This window comes from Erinaceus europaeus (assembly GCF_950295315.1).
Source record: "Erinaceus europaeus chromosome 6 unlocalized genomic scaffold, mEriEur2.1 SUPER_6_unloc_14, whole genome shotgun sequence".
Classification (NCBI taxonomy): domain Eukaryota; kingdom Metazoa; phylum Chordata; class Mammalia; order Eulipotyphla; family Erinaceidae; genus Erinaceus; species Erinaceus europaeus.
Window position 1 is genome coordinate 639,875 of NW_026647119.1, and position 11,929 is coordinate 651,803.

General features: G+C 43.3%; 1 long non-coding RNA gene across 2 annotated transcripts in view; it reads left to right on the top strand.

Moving 5' to 3' along the window:
• The window catches only part of LOC132536134 (uncharacterized), a 429,711-nt gene extending 428,721 nt beyond the window's left edge, over positions 1-990 (top strand). For both annotated transcript variants that reach the window (XR_009547805.1, XR_009547806.1), the window contains one exon: positions 712-990. This is a non-coding gene — a long non-coding RNA (uncharacterized LOC132536134). The remainder of the gene's footprint in view (positions 1-711) is intronic.
• The last annotated feature ends 10,939 nt before the right edge of the window (positions 991-11,929 follow it).

Sequence of the window (11,929 nt, forward strand, 5' to 3'; positions counted from 1 at the left end):
GCTTAATCCTCATCACATGATAGAAATAATTGTCAGTGTTGTGTTGCTGCTTTTCTCTCTCTCCCTCTCCCTCTGCCTATCTTTATCTTTCTCCCTCTCTCTCTGCTATCCTGTAACTCAGTGGAGCTGGTTACTGGCACCATGAATTCACTGGTCCTGTCAGTCATTTTCCTTTTTTTTTTTTGTCTATTTTATTGAATAAAGATATATTGGATGGGAAAAATAGAATAGAGAATGATAGACACCTGCAGCGTGTTTCATCTCTAAGCATGTTGGGAACTTGGACTCAAACCCAGATCCTTGCACATGGTCATGTGTGCACTCAGCCTGGTGCCCCACCTCCCAGCCTCTTGTTGTTATTTTTGATCTATCTCCCTCCTCTACTGGAAGAAAGACAAACCCAGTGCAATGTCACCCTAGATATCACGTAATATAAAGTTCCTATTGCACCCTGTACCAAGGGATGTCTGCATTCTAAGCAAGGGAACCTGGGAAGCCTGCTCCCATGGATTCAGCAATTCTATGCCTGGGCACCTGCTTTCTGTAGGGTTTCCCTGGCTGAGTGCAGTGATCCTCCCACAGACACAGTGGCTCCATCCTGAGGCCCAGTGGGAGGACCTAAGGCACCATGTGGGCACTAGCTTAAGGTGAGTTGGCCTGATTGGTACCATTCTTCAGCCTGAGTCTGCATGTCGACTGTTCTCGCTGTAGGGCATCAACAAGACTGTGGATAGGAAATGAGTGAGCTGCCAACTATTGAGCTGCTGAGCCGGAGACCACAAGACTCCACTTCTGTCTCCATCATCGCAGAGCCCTGCCATCTGGAGCAGACCTCTGAGGAGAACTCAGGTCAGTGTGTCCTCAGGCCCAGACACTGAGTAGGAACCAGCAGGGAGCACTGGTGAACCCCAGCCATTCTGCAAGTGTCCCCTCTGGGCCCATGACTGCCATCCTGATGTGGCTCCTGACATTGAAAGCCACCTGTAGGGGTGAGGGGGTGGTACAGGCAGGGACCAACACCCACCCAGAGTCCAACTTGGGGACATTCCTGTTGTGAAATCAGACCCAGCTCACTGCTAGGGAGGGTGTTTATTTTTCAGTGGCTGTAGGTAGATAGTGGCTCCTCCTCTTTGTCTCTGGAGCCTCTCTCACACAGGACTCTGTCTCTGTGCACTGTGTCTCTTACCAGACCAGAGTGCAAGAAAGTGAAATGTATACATATCATAAATCCTCGCATTTCCCCTTGTAAAGGGCCCAGGGATTTGTACTCAGTCTTCATGCTGGGGAACATGTACTCTCTGTTATCCCAGATTCACCCTGGTCCCTTTTGGAATTTCTGAAAGCAGCAAGGTGTTCATCATCTCCTGTTCGTGAAAGGCTCAGGCTGTAGCTAGAGGACCGACAAGTTCAGGCTCCCACAGTGGATTAAGTCCAGACATCACAGAATATTAAGGATCCATTGTGTTAAAACCTTGGCTGTTCAATTTCAGTTGAGAAGTCACTATAAACAACCTGTCTGCATTGCCTGTCCTGACCAGTCTGAACACTTGCTAGAGTCTGCTGGTGACTGGTAACTTTGCAACAGTTACTCAACTCACACAAGGTAGCAAAGGGTATTGATGAGGTGCTTTCTGGTCATAAATACATGTGGCAGTATACAAATATATATATATATAGAGAGAGAGAGGAAGAGAGAGAGGGAGAGGGAGAGAGACATGAAGGAGGGAAGAGAAGGAAAGTATAAAAAAAAAAAAACAAAAGAAATGAGAACTAAGGAACAATCTGGCCCATTTGATGTCAAAGAGAGGAATCTGACTGATCCCCACTAAAGAGAGACCAGGTGGCAGTGCTGGCCTTGTGATTGCAGACAGATAGTCACTGTGTCACAGAGGGACTGTGGGCCCTTTCCCACATTGGAAGCCCAGAGCGGGCCAGTCAGAGTCAGTGTTACATTAGAAGCATTTGAATGAAATGTTGGTGTCAGGTAAGTTGAGACAGCAATGCCTTCTAGTTGTGGGAAATACACATAAACACACGCACGCGCGCGTGCGTGCGCCCAACTTAGGCACACACAGAAAAGAAATAAGCAGAGGAATTAAAAAACTGCCATGCAAAAGGAGACAAATAGGTCTCCAAAGTGATGAGTGCACAGGTGGGTCCAAATCCGGGAGCAACCCCGAAGGTTAACAGAGGGGAGTGTTTTAAATGCTTGTGGTCCATATACACAAGGGAAGTCTACTCACCCATTGAAGATGGAGAAATCATCCTCTTGCGTCCTGCTGTATGGAACTTCAGGTGGCCATGTGTAGTACCATTTGTTGGAAGGAGAAAGATGAGTATTTGGCAATCTCACTTATAGATGGAACTTAAGAAATAAGGAAGAGGTTCAAGGCCCTGGCTCCCCACCTGCAGGGGAGTCTCTTCACAGTCAGTGAAGCAATTCTGCCAGTGTCTATCTTTCTTTCCCCCTCTCTGTCTTCCCCTCCTCTCTCCATTTCTCTCTGTTGTATCCCACAACAACATCAACATTAACTACAACAATAAAACAAAAAGGGCAACAAAAGGGAATAAACCAATAATTATATTTTTTAAATGCCCTTTCCCTTCATTTAAAAAAATTAGCAAGAAAAAAGCCAGATACATGGAAGAATTTAGACTGGGCTTGGCCTGTTGCAACAAGACCAGGCCTTGTGCTGTAACAGGAAGAGGAAGAGTGGGTGCTGGAGATACCCACTCTGCCCAAGGGTGGCAGAAAGGCTAAGATGGCTGTGGAGTCAGTGTGCAGGTGACTGTCAGAGACGGGGAGAAATTGTGCCCACTTGATAACTACTATTTTTAAATCATTCTTTCCCAAGTAGAAAAAAAAAAACTGAAAGGAATTTTGAAGATTAACAATAGGCTGTTTTGAGTTGAAGTAGATTCATAAACCAGTGTTTCAGAAATTGATATCTTCCCTTTTTCAAAATGTGTTGCAACACCTTATCTTCCACCAGAGTCCACTGAACTCCCTGCACCCCATCTGCAGACTCTGGGGACTAAGCACTAAACTCTAGTTTTCCACACAAAGAACTTCTACTGTCCTTAATTTAAACTAGATTTTATGGACAGATGTTACTTTCCTAATTCAGGTGGCTCACTTATGTATTGTATGTAGAATACAGTTTTTAGATCAGTATATAGTGCATAGTAATAGCCTCTCAGTCATTTATTTTTATTTCCCCAAATGTATTGTTCTTAATTTTACAAATACCTCATGTGTTTTAGATTTTGCCCATTTGGCTTTGGCTGGAATTCAATTACTCTGCCGGTCCTTGTCTCATCATCTAGTGGGTAACAACCTTTTCCAAAATGGGACAGGGAGTGAGTTACTGTTGTTTCCTTTCTCTTAAAGTTAATAATACTGGGTGGGGGAGAGAGCATAATGGTTATGCAAACAGAGTCTCATGCCTGAGGCTCCTAAGTCCCAGGTTCAATCGCCCATGCCACCATAAGCCAGAACTGAGCAGTGCTCTGGTGTTTCTCTCTGTGTGTGTGTGTCTCTCTCTCTCTGCATTGCTCTCAAAAAATAAATAAAATTAATTTAAAAAAAAGATTAGAATACCATTCCAGCACACATGAGAAAACTCCATTTATTCTGGACTATGAATGCCCTAACACAGTAAGGATTAATACTCTTCTGAAATCGCTTCTAGAAAGGTTTTGCAGTACATCTGGTGTCTCTGCTAGAATTATTTTATCTCCAAGAATTTAAAGTATTAACTTAGTGCTATTAGTCATAGGAAATATTCAAAGGCTGTAGCAATACAAAAACCATCCTTGATTAGGTAGCATCATGAATGAATCTCAGCTTGTAAGGAAGTGTGTATCTGTATATATACACATACACATAGTTGTATGAGAAGTTTTTGCTAAGGAACTCAGTGTTCTAAGAAACATTTAAGATTGTTTTATGTACTGCATAATCCTGAAGTGTGAGGGCTTTATTTACATTTATGGTTTTTCATTCCATCAGTGAATGTCCCTCTCTAGTTAAGTGGAATTGAACTGCATTTATACTTCAAGCATTATTAACCTTGTGGATCTAGGACCTCCTGTATGCTTGATTTCACCACTTCTAGGCTGCTTTTTTCATTCAGACAGAGGGACAAGAGAGGTGAAGAGAGACAGATGGTGTACTGACTACATTCAAACTTCTCCTGGTCCATTCTCTTCCCATGTAGGGCCAGGGCCCAATTCTGGGCAGCCTGCTCTACTTGTTGAACTATGTGTGTTAAAGGGTTCATTTTCCACATTATTTTAAACTGTTTTTCACAGGTAGCATTTGCAAAACAGTGTCTTGGAATGAGGATAGGTTGACTTTAGATGCCAGTTATAGGCATAGCTGCTCTTTACAAATTAGTGAAAATTCAGTTTTCTACATCATGGATATTACTTTTCTTTATTATAAATTCCCTTTTCTTTATTATTCCTCACTCCTTCTCTCTGTATCTCTGTATTATTTGTTTGTTTGTTTGTTTTACCAGAGCACTGCTCAACTCTGGCTCATTTTATGATGGTATGAGCTGCTGAGCCTGGGACTTTGGAGTGTCAGGTGTGAGAGTATTTTTGCAGAACCAATGTGCTCTCTACACCTGCTGGAACAGTGACTTCTTTGTGTCAAATTATTCTCAAGAGAACATACCAGAGCATCATTCTGGCACATTCAGTGCTGGAACCAAATTCAGGATCCTCTGCTTGCAGGTCCTGCTTTCTGACTTCTGAGCTCCCTCCTGGGTCACAGTAATTCTGCTTTTAAAAACAACCAGAGCACCTCTGAGCTTTGCTTGTGGTCATGCCAGAGGTTCCACTGGGACTCCAGAGCCTCAGGCACGAAAACCTTTTGTATAACCACTATGATGCCTCCCAGTCGCTGCAGTTGTGTTTGCAAAATGGACTTGTAGCACCAAGGTTTGGTGCAGGGACCTGAAGGAGCAAGGAGCAGCCCTGAGTGCTGCCATGTAGCTGTTGTGAGCTGAAGCTGGGTTTGGAGGTTAGTTTACCATGTCAGGAAAGCTTCACGGAACTCATTGTGACACCTGTGCTTTTCCTCCCTTTATTATGCTTTCATCAAAGTCTAAGTGTTCTTTAAAGGAGGCTTGGTACTCTTCTCTTTTCAGACCCACTAGAATTCCTTTCGTCATGGTACTCTCAGCATCATGACTGCCATTGGTTTGAAGCTCATCAGTAACTCTTTAGAATCACTGCTGCTTGAATGTTGCTAACATTATGCTTGTTTACACTTGAATTGTGGCTTCTGGTGGGCAGAAGATGTGTGCTTTCTTTCCTCTCTCAGAGGAAAAAGTCGTGTCTGATACTACGCAGTTGTAAAATCACTAGTAGCCACAAACAACTTTTCATGCTTCTCTTTTCTGTTTTCATATTAGTATAAGTAGAGATTGCTCTGGCTCTGTGCATGTCTTTTTTCCTTCCCAAGGTATTTTCTGATTGAGTATGATATGTAGTTATTTTCTGTTGTTTTCATTTTTATAACTTACACGTTTAAATTTATTCTGCTTTGCAATGGCACTTAGTCTTCCTGAGTTAAAACTGCAAAAACTGTTTTAAAAAGACCAGAGGCATAAAGGAGGAAAATGATTGTTATAACTAAATATCTTTTTTAACATTTGTATTAGGGATTTAGTAATGCTTTATAAGATTATAAGATGCACAGCCATGATGTGACACCAAACCTATTGCCAAAGTTCTGTACTGCTGTCCACAAGAGGAACAACCATAGTTTTCACAAAATCTTAGAAGTTAGCTTGGCTGCTGCTGTTTCTTTCACTTTTTTCCAAGTTCATTTGTTTCAGTTTTCTATATTCCTTGTCCAAAAGGACATGGTGCTTTCTCTTTTTTTAAATTAGAAAATATTTTTCTATTAACTATATACCTGAAATTATTATTATTATTTATTATCACCAAGTTTATCAGTGGTGTGGTAGAATGAGTAATGGTCATTATTTTTCTGTTTTATGGGTTAGAACAGAGAGAAATTAAGAGGTGATTGGGAAGAAAAAAGGAAGGGGACAGGTGTAGTGGGTTAAGAGCCCATGGTAGGAAGTTCATGGACCAGTTTAGGAATCTACGTTGGTGCCACCCACTCCCAACCTACAGAAGGGTCACTTTACATGGGGATGAAGCAGGTCTGCATGTGTCTGTGTTTCTCTCCCCCTCTCTGTCTTCTCCTCTCAATTTCTCTTTGTCCTGTCCAAAAACAATGACAGAAATAACAATAATATTAACTACAACAAAGATAAACAACAAGGGCAACAAAAGGAAAAAATGGCCTCCAGGAACAGTGGATTTGTAGTACAGGCACTGAGCCCCAGCAATTATCTTGGGGGGGTAATTAAATAAAAAGAGAAAAAAGAGAGAGATGGACTTTTAAACGTACTTCACCACTCATTAAACATTCTTCTTGCTGGTGGGGAGCAGGGGCTCAAACCCAGGTCCCTGTGTATGGTAAGAGCAGTGTAAGCTGTGTGCATCACCAGCCATGCTCCATTCTAACATGGTTATCTAGTTGTATGTTTTAGGTTGGTTCCATATTTTGACTTACCAACTATATAGCTATATAAGCATAGCTGTGTGTCTTGAGATTAGCATACAATTTAATATTAGAAATTAAAGTGCATATATATGTTTTTAACAGACTATTTACTTATTATTGGACAGGGCAGAGAGAAATCTAGAGGGGTGGGGGAGATGGAGAAGGCGAGAGACAGAGAGGCACCTGCAGCCCAGCTTCACTGCTCTTGAAGCTTTCCCCACCTCAGGCAGAGACCAGAGGCTTGCACCTGGGTCATTGTGCACTGTAACATATGCGCTCGACCAGGTGTGCCACTGCCTGCACCCTAAAAATATAAATATGTAATTTATATTTTTAATGAGAGAGAAAGAAAAAGAAAAAACAGAGTACTGCTCAGCTCCAGGTTATGGTGGAGCTGATAATTGAACCAGGGACTTCAGAGCCTCAGGCATGAAAGCCTGTGACATGCAGAACCATTATGCTGGCTCCCCAGCAGGGACAGTGAAAGATAAGGAAGTCAGATGAATGACATGCCTGGAGACAATCTGAGTATTCAAGACTATGGGAAGTTCTTAAAAATTGAGAAAAGTGGGCAGTTTGTGTGTCACCCAGTAGAGCACTTAAGTTGCCATGTTGGTAACTTTGGTTCCAACCCCAGTCTCCACCCGCGAGGCGGGGAGGGGGGAAAGTTTTAGAAATAGTAGAACAGTTCTGCACCTCAGTTCTTCATCTTTGTCTCTACATACATTCAAAATGAATAAATAAAGTAAAGACAGCTGATTATGATGTTAGAGTCTGTAGCTAATAAAAAAATGACATAAATGATATATAAATTATATATGAATAAAATAAATAAAATTAAATGAAGACAGCTGATAATGATGATAGAGTCCTATAGCTAATGAGCAGAAGCCATAGCATTAACGACAACAATGAAACATCAAGAAGAAAATGACACATGGGCCTCTAGAGGATTTCAAATATTATGAATAGGGTACAGAAAAAGTACAGGTAGTCAATAAATACATAAAAATACTACACTTGTTCATTTACTATCTAGGAGGTGCAAAAGAAACTCTAATGTTGATTGTATTTATAAGTAGCATAAAAATGTGCGTCATTGGGAGTCGGGCTGTAGCGCAGCGGGTTAAGCGCAGGTGGCGCAAAGCACAAGGACCGGCATAAGGATCCCGGTTCGAACCCCGGCTCCCCACCTGCAGGGGAGTCGCTTCACAGGCGGTGAAGCAGGTCTGCAGGTGTCTATCTTTCTCTCCTCCTCTCTGTCTTCCCCTCCTCTCTCCATTTCTCTCTGTCCTATCCAACAACAACAACAACAATAATAACTACAACAATAAAACAACAAGGGCAACAAAAGGGAATAAATAAATAAAATAAATAAAAAAATGTGCGTCACTATTGAAAAATATTTAAAAAAAACTCCAATGCTCAGTGATTTGGGACTGAAATAATTGTTTCCATCTTTTTTTAAAGAAGATTTTTTAAGGTGCATTTAAAAAAAATTTATTTATTTTCCCTTTTGTTGCCTTTGTTGTGTTTATTTTTGTAGTTGTTATTGTTGTTGTCCTTGTTAGATAGGTTAGAGAGAAATGGACAGAGAAGGGGAAGACAGAGAGGGGGACAGAAAGACACCTGCAGACTTGCTTCACCGCCTGTGAAGTGATTCCCCTGCAGGTGGGGAGCTGGGGTCTAGAACCTAGATCATTACGCCACTCCTTGCATTTCAGCCACATGCCCTTAACCCACTGCTCTACTACCCATCTCCCTGTTTCTATCTTTTTATTGCCTTTCTGAGCTTTTTAACTTTTTATTTATTTATTCTTTTGTGCCCATGTTTAGTTGTAGTTGGTATTCTTGTTGATGTTGGATAGGACAGAGAGAAATGGAGAGAAGAGGGGAAGACAGATATGAGGAGGGAGAGATAGACATCTGCAGACCTGCTTCACCACCTGTGAATAGACTCCACTGCACGTGGGGAGCTTGGATCCTTACACTCGTCCTTCTGCTTTGTGCCACCTGTGCTTTACCCACTGTGCTACCGCCCGACTCCCGACCTTAAACTTGTATAATTTTCAGGTGTGGTAGTAGTGTACACAGGTTTTCATTTTTTAACTATGATAAAAGCATATTCTGACATTTTAGAAATTTTGTACTTTTTATTTTGGAAAATGTGCACTTGCTTGTTTAAAAATGTCACTTCTCTTTGAAAGACCATTCATTGAATGTTATATTTTCTGAAGTTCTTAGTAGACAGTGTAGCACTAAATCATCCTAAAAAGAGAAAGGGCAGTCAGATTGAACAGTGACCTTCATTTCCCCGGAGGCCAGTTTTGACCTGTGACCTTCTGATGTGCACATGTTGCACAGATACCAGTGTCAGCATAATGAGTGGCTATTCCATGACCATTTGTCCCCACACTTGGCATCTGTCTGGGAAGTGCTGGGCTAAGGAGTAAAAGGCTAGTAGCTGAGGTCCTATGGTAGTAGAGGTGTCACCTTGAATTTTGCAGTGAAATGTGCTGATCACAGTAATAGCCATCCAGAAATCGGAAATGCACCATCTTTAGTCTCTGCTACTGTCTCCTCCTGGGCTGACAGCAGACTCAGCCATGTCCTTGCTCTGGCCCATGGAACATGGACAAATGGGAAGGAGGTAGAGACCTCAGTGGCTGTCTGGCTGTGGGAACTCTTCTTCCAGCATTGAAGAAGCTCAGTGCCACCCTGTAGAGGCTTGGGGAACAGGCAACACACAGAAAGTAGATCCAGTTGACCTGTTAGCTGCCTGCAGACACATGGGACCTCAGCTAATGTAGAGCTGCCCAGAGGAGGCCACCAAGGTTTCATCTGAGCCCTGAGCAAAGAGAGGGGTCATATAAGGCACAGAGTCAGGGATTGATATTTATTATAGCAATACAATCAACAAGAAGATACATTAAAAGATTCTATAACTACATACATACAGTGAAAGGAATAAGAGAGAGATTTCTGTGAAAAGACTCTCAAACTAGGATGTAAGAAGGCATCAGGGAAGATGACTCAAATGAAATGAGCTGGATGTGGAATGTTGACATTTTTCATATTGACCCCACTAGACAAAAAGTTTAAAAGAACTGCCTAGTCAGAGGGCTTCATGTCTTCCACCAGGAAGTTTACACATAGATGCCAGGACTGAGAACTAAGTCAAAATCCTGCAAAGGATAACTGTTGTCAGTTGGATATCATAAACTGACAGGGAAAAGAAATGGTCAGTTCTTCAAAGGGGAAGGCTGGCTGTAGGCATTCCAGCAGACACCCAGGTGGCCTCACTGATTGCAGACTTCCCAGGGGAGCCCCCAGCAAGGTGCTGAGAGGAGCCCTGAGCCCTTATCAGCTGAGCAGGGTGTAGACAGGGGGCTGTCTGGATCCTGCTCAGAGAGGCCTGAGATGGTCCATCAGTGAGCCTTTCTGTAGGGGGCACTCTCCTGGCTTGGAATTAGGAGGCTGTCTTCTTTTCATGCCTGAAATGAAACACAGAGAACTGTTTTAGTCAAATCAGAATCTCATATACTAGCTACCTCTTGATTCCTGAAGAAGTAAGCCAAAGAGTGAATTTCTCCAAGGAGATAAATACATGAAGGGTCTAAGTGGTGCCCACCTGGTGAGCACACATGCCACAGTGAGCAAGGACATGGGTTCCCACCTTCAAGGGGGAGGCTTCAGGAGCTGAAAAGCAGAGCTGTAGGTGTCTCTCCCCCTCTGTCTCTCCCTCCTGTCTTAATTTCTGTGTCTAGCAATCAGGTAAATTGAATTATTATGAAAAGAATTAAATATATTAAAGCCTAGTCAGCATATAGTAGAAACCTTTCCTCTCTATACAGCAAAAATCTGCAGCCTCCACCCAGACTGTGCTGCCACCAGGAGAATGAGTAAAGTCCTGCCATTGTTGGGATGTGATTCTCTTCTCCTGTTTTAATCAGCCAGAACACCTTGTGTCTCACACAGACTAGTTGCTCGAATTAATCTCACATGGCCTAGGTTCATCCAGACTCATGGTGTAGATGAGGTGTGTCCAGGAGCCTGGTCACCTTTTAACCACTGGCATCAGTCAGGAAGGAGGCACCTACATCTAGCAGGAAGGGGACCAGGATGGAGGGCCTCACTTCTCCGTGTCTTCCTTGTTAAGCTCTTTGTGGTTGCCAGTACAAAGCACGGACATGATGCAGGAGAACTGAGTGCTGGTGGCCTTCTCTTTCTGGTGGAGCAGAGTGGCACAGTCCATGATGTCCTCCACTGCCAGGTTCACAGGGATGATGGGGTGGCTCAGGGCATAGTTGTAGAGTGACAGCTTGTGGGTGGCCCTGTCCCCACAACCCATCAAGTATTTAATTATGAGCTCAGAGGCAGTGAGGTCCAGCAAAGGTGGCCATGAGGGGCCCCCGTGCAGATAATTGAACACGGAGCTCTGCCTGATGCTTTCCACATCATGGAGGGTGGAGACAGTGTCATCCCTCTGGTCCACAGCCACCAAGATGCTCTTGTGGTGGCCTCTGTCAACAGAGATGCCCAGGGTCCTGGTAGAGTCACCCCCAGTGCAGAGACCTGTGAACATAGTAGTGGGATTAGCAATGGACAAAGGAGGGGCCCTAGGGAGCTGAGTCAGTGAGAGGATGAAGGACATAGAGAACCAAGGGGCGGAGGGTCTACTTCCTAACTGAAACCTTTGTAGAGGGACGGATGAAGAAAGCAAATCGAGTCTTTAGTGTAGGAGATGATTCCTGCCTATCAGCAGGAAATGAGGATTTGAGAAAGGAGACCTGGACTCCCTACTTTTTATTGATTTGAAGGTGTGTTAACTGGCCTTGTCTTTTTTTTTTTTTTTTGAGAAATAAGATGTTTCTAGAAACTTGGAAGTATAATTTATGCTAGGTCACTATTCTGATGTATATTCTGGTCCCATTTCCCCAGTGAGGCTGGTTTTCAGTGTCATGAGTGTTGTTAAAATTCGGAGGCTCTTGCCGGCCAGGCTGGCTTCATGGCGGGTAACAGAGATGCAGAGACAACGGCTGGGCAGGGAAGCTGTATTTCTTTATTCAGGAACAACGATTCATAAACTAAGACAAACTAATCACCAAATAGAACTCCACTGTCTCTGCGGCGGCACAAGCACTCTTTCTTTTACTCTGGAACTCAGAAACCCAGGAACTCTGTCTCTCTGACACTCTCTCCTACTCTGAAACCCTGAAACTCTCGAACTCAGGAACTCAGGAACTCTGGAACTCTCTAACTCAAGAACTCTCGGACTCAGGAACCCTCTCCCGGGGTTCCTTGGGGCGGGGCCAAGCAGGCCGCCAAATTAATTGGACT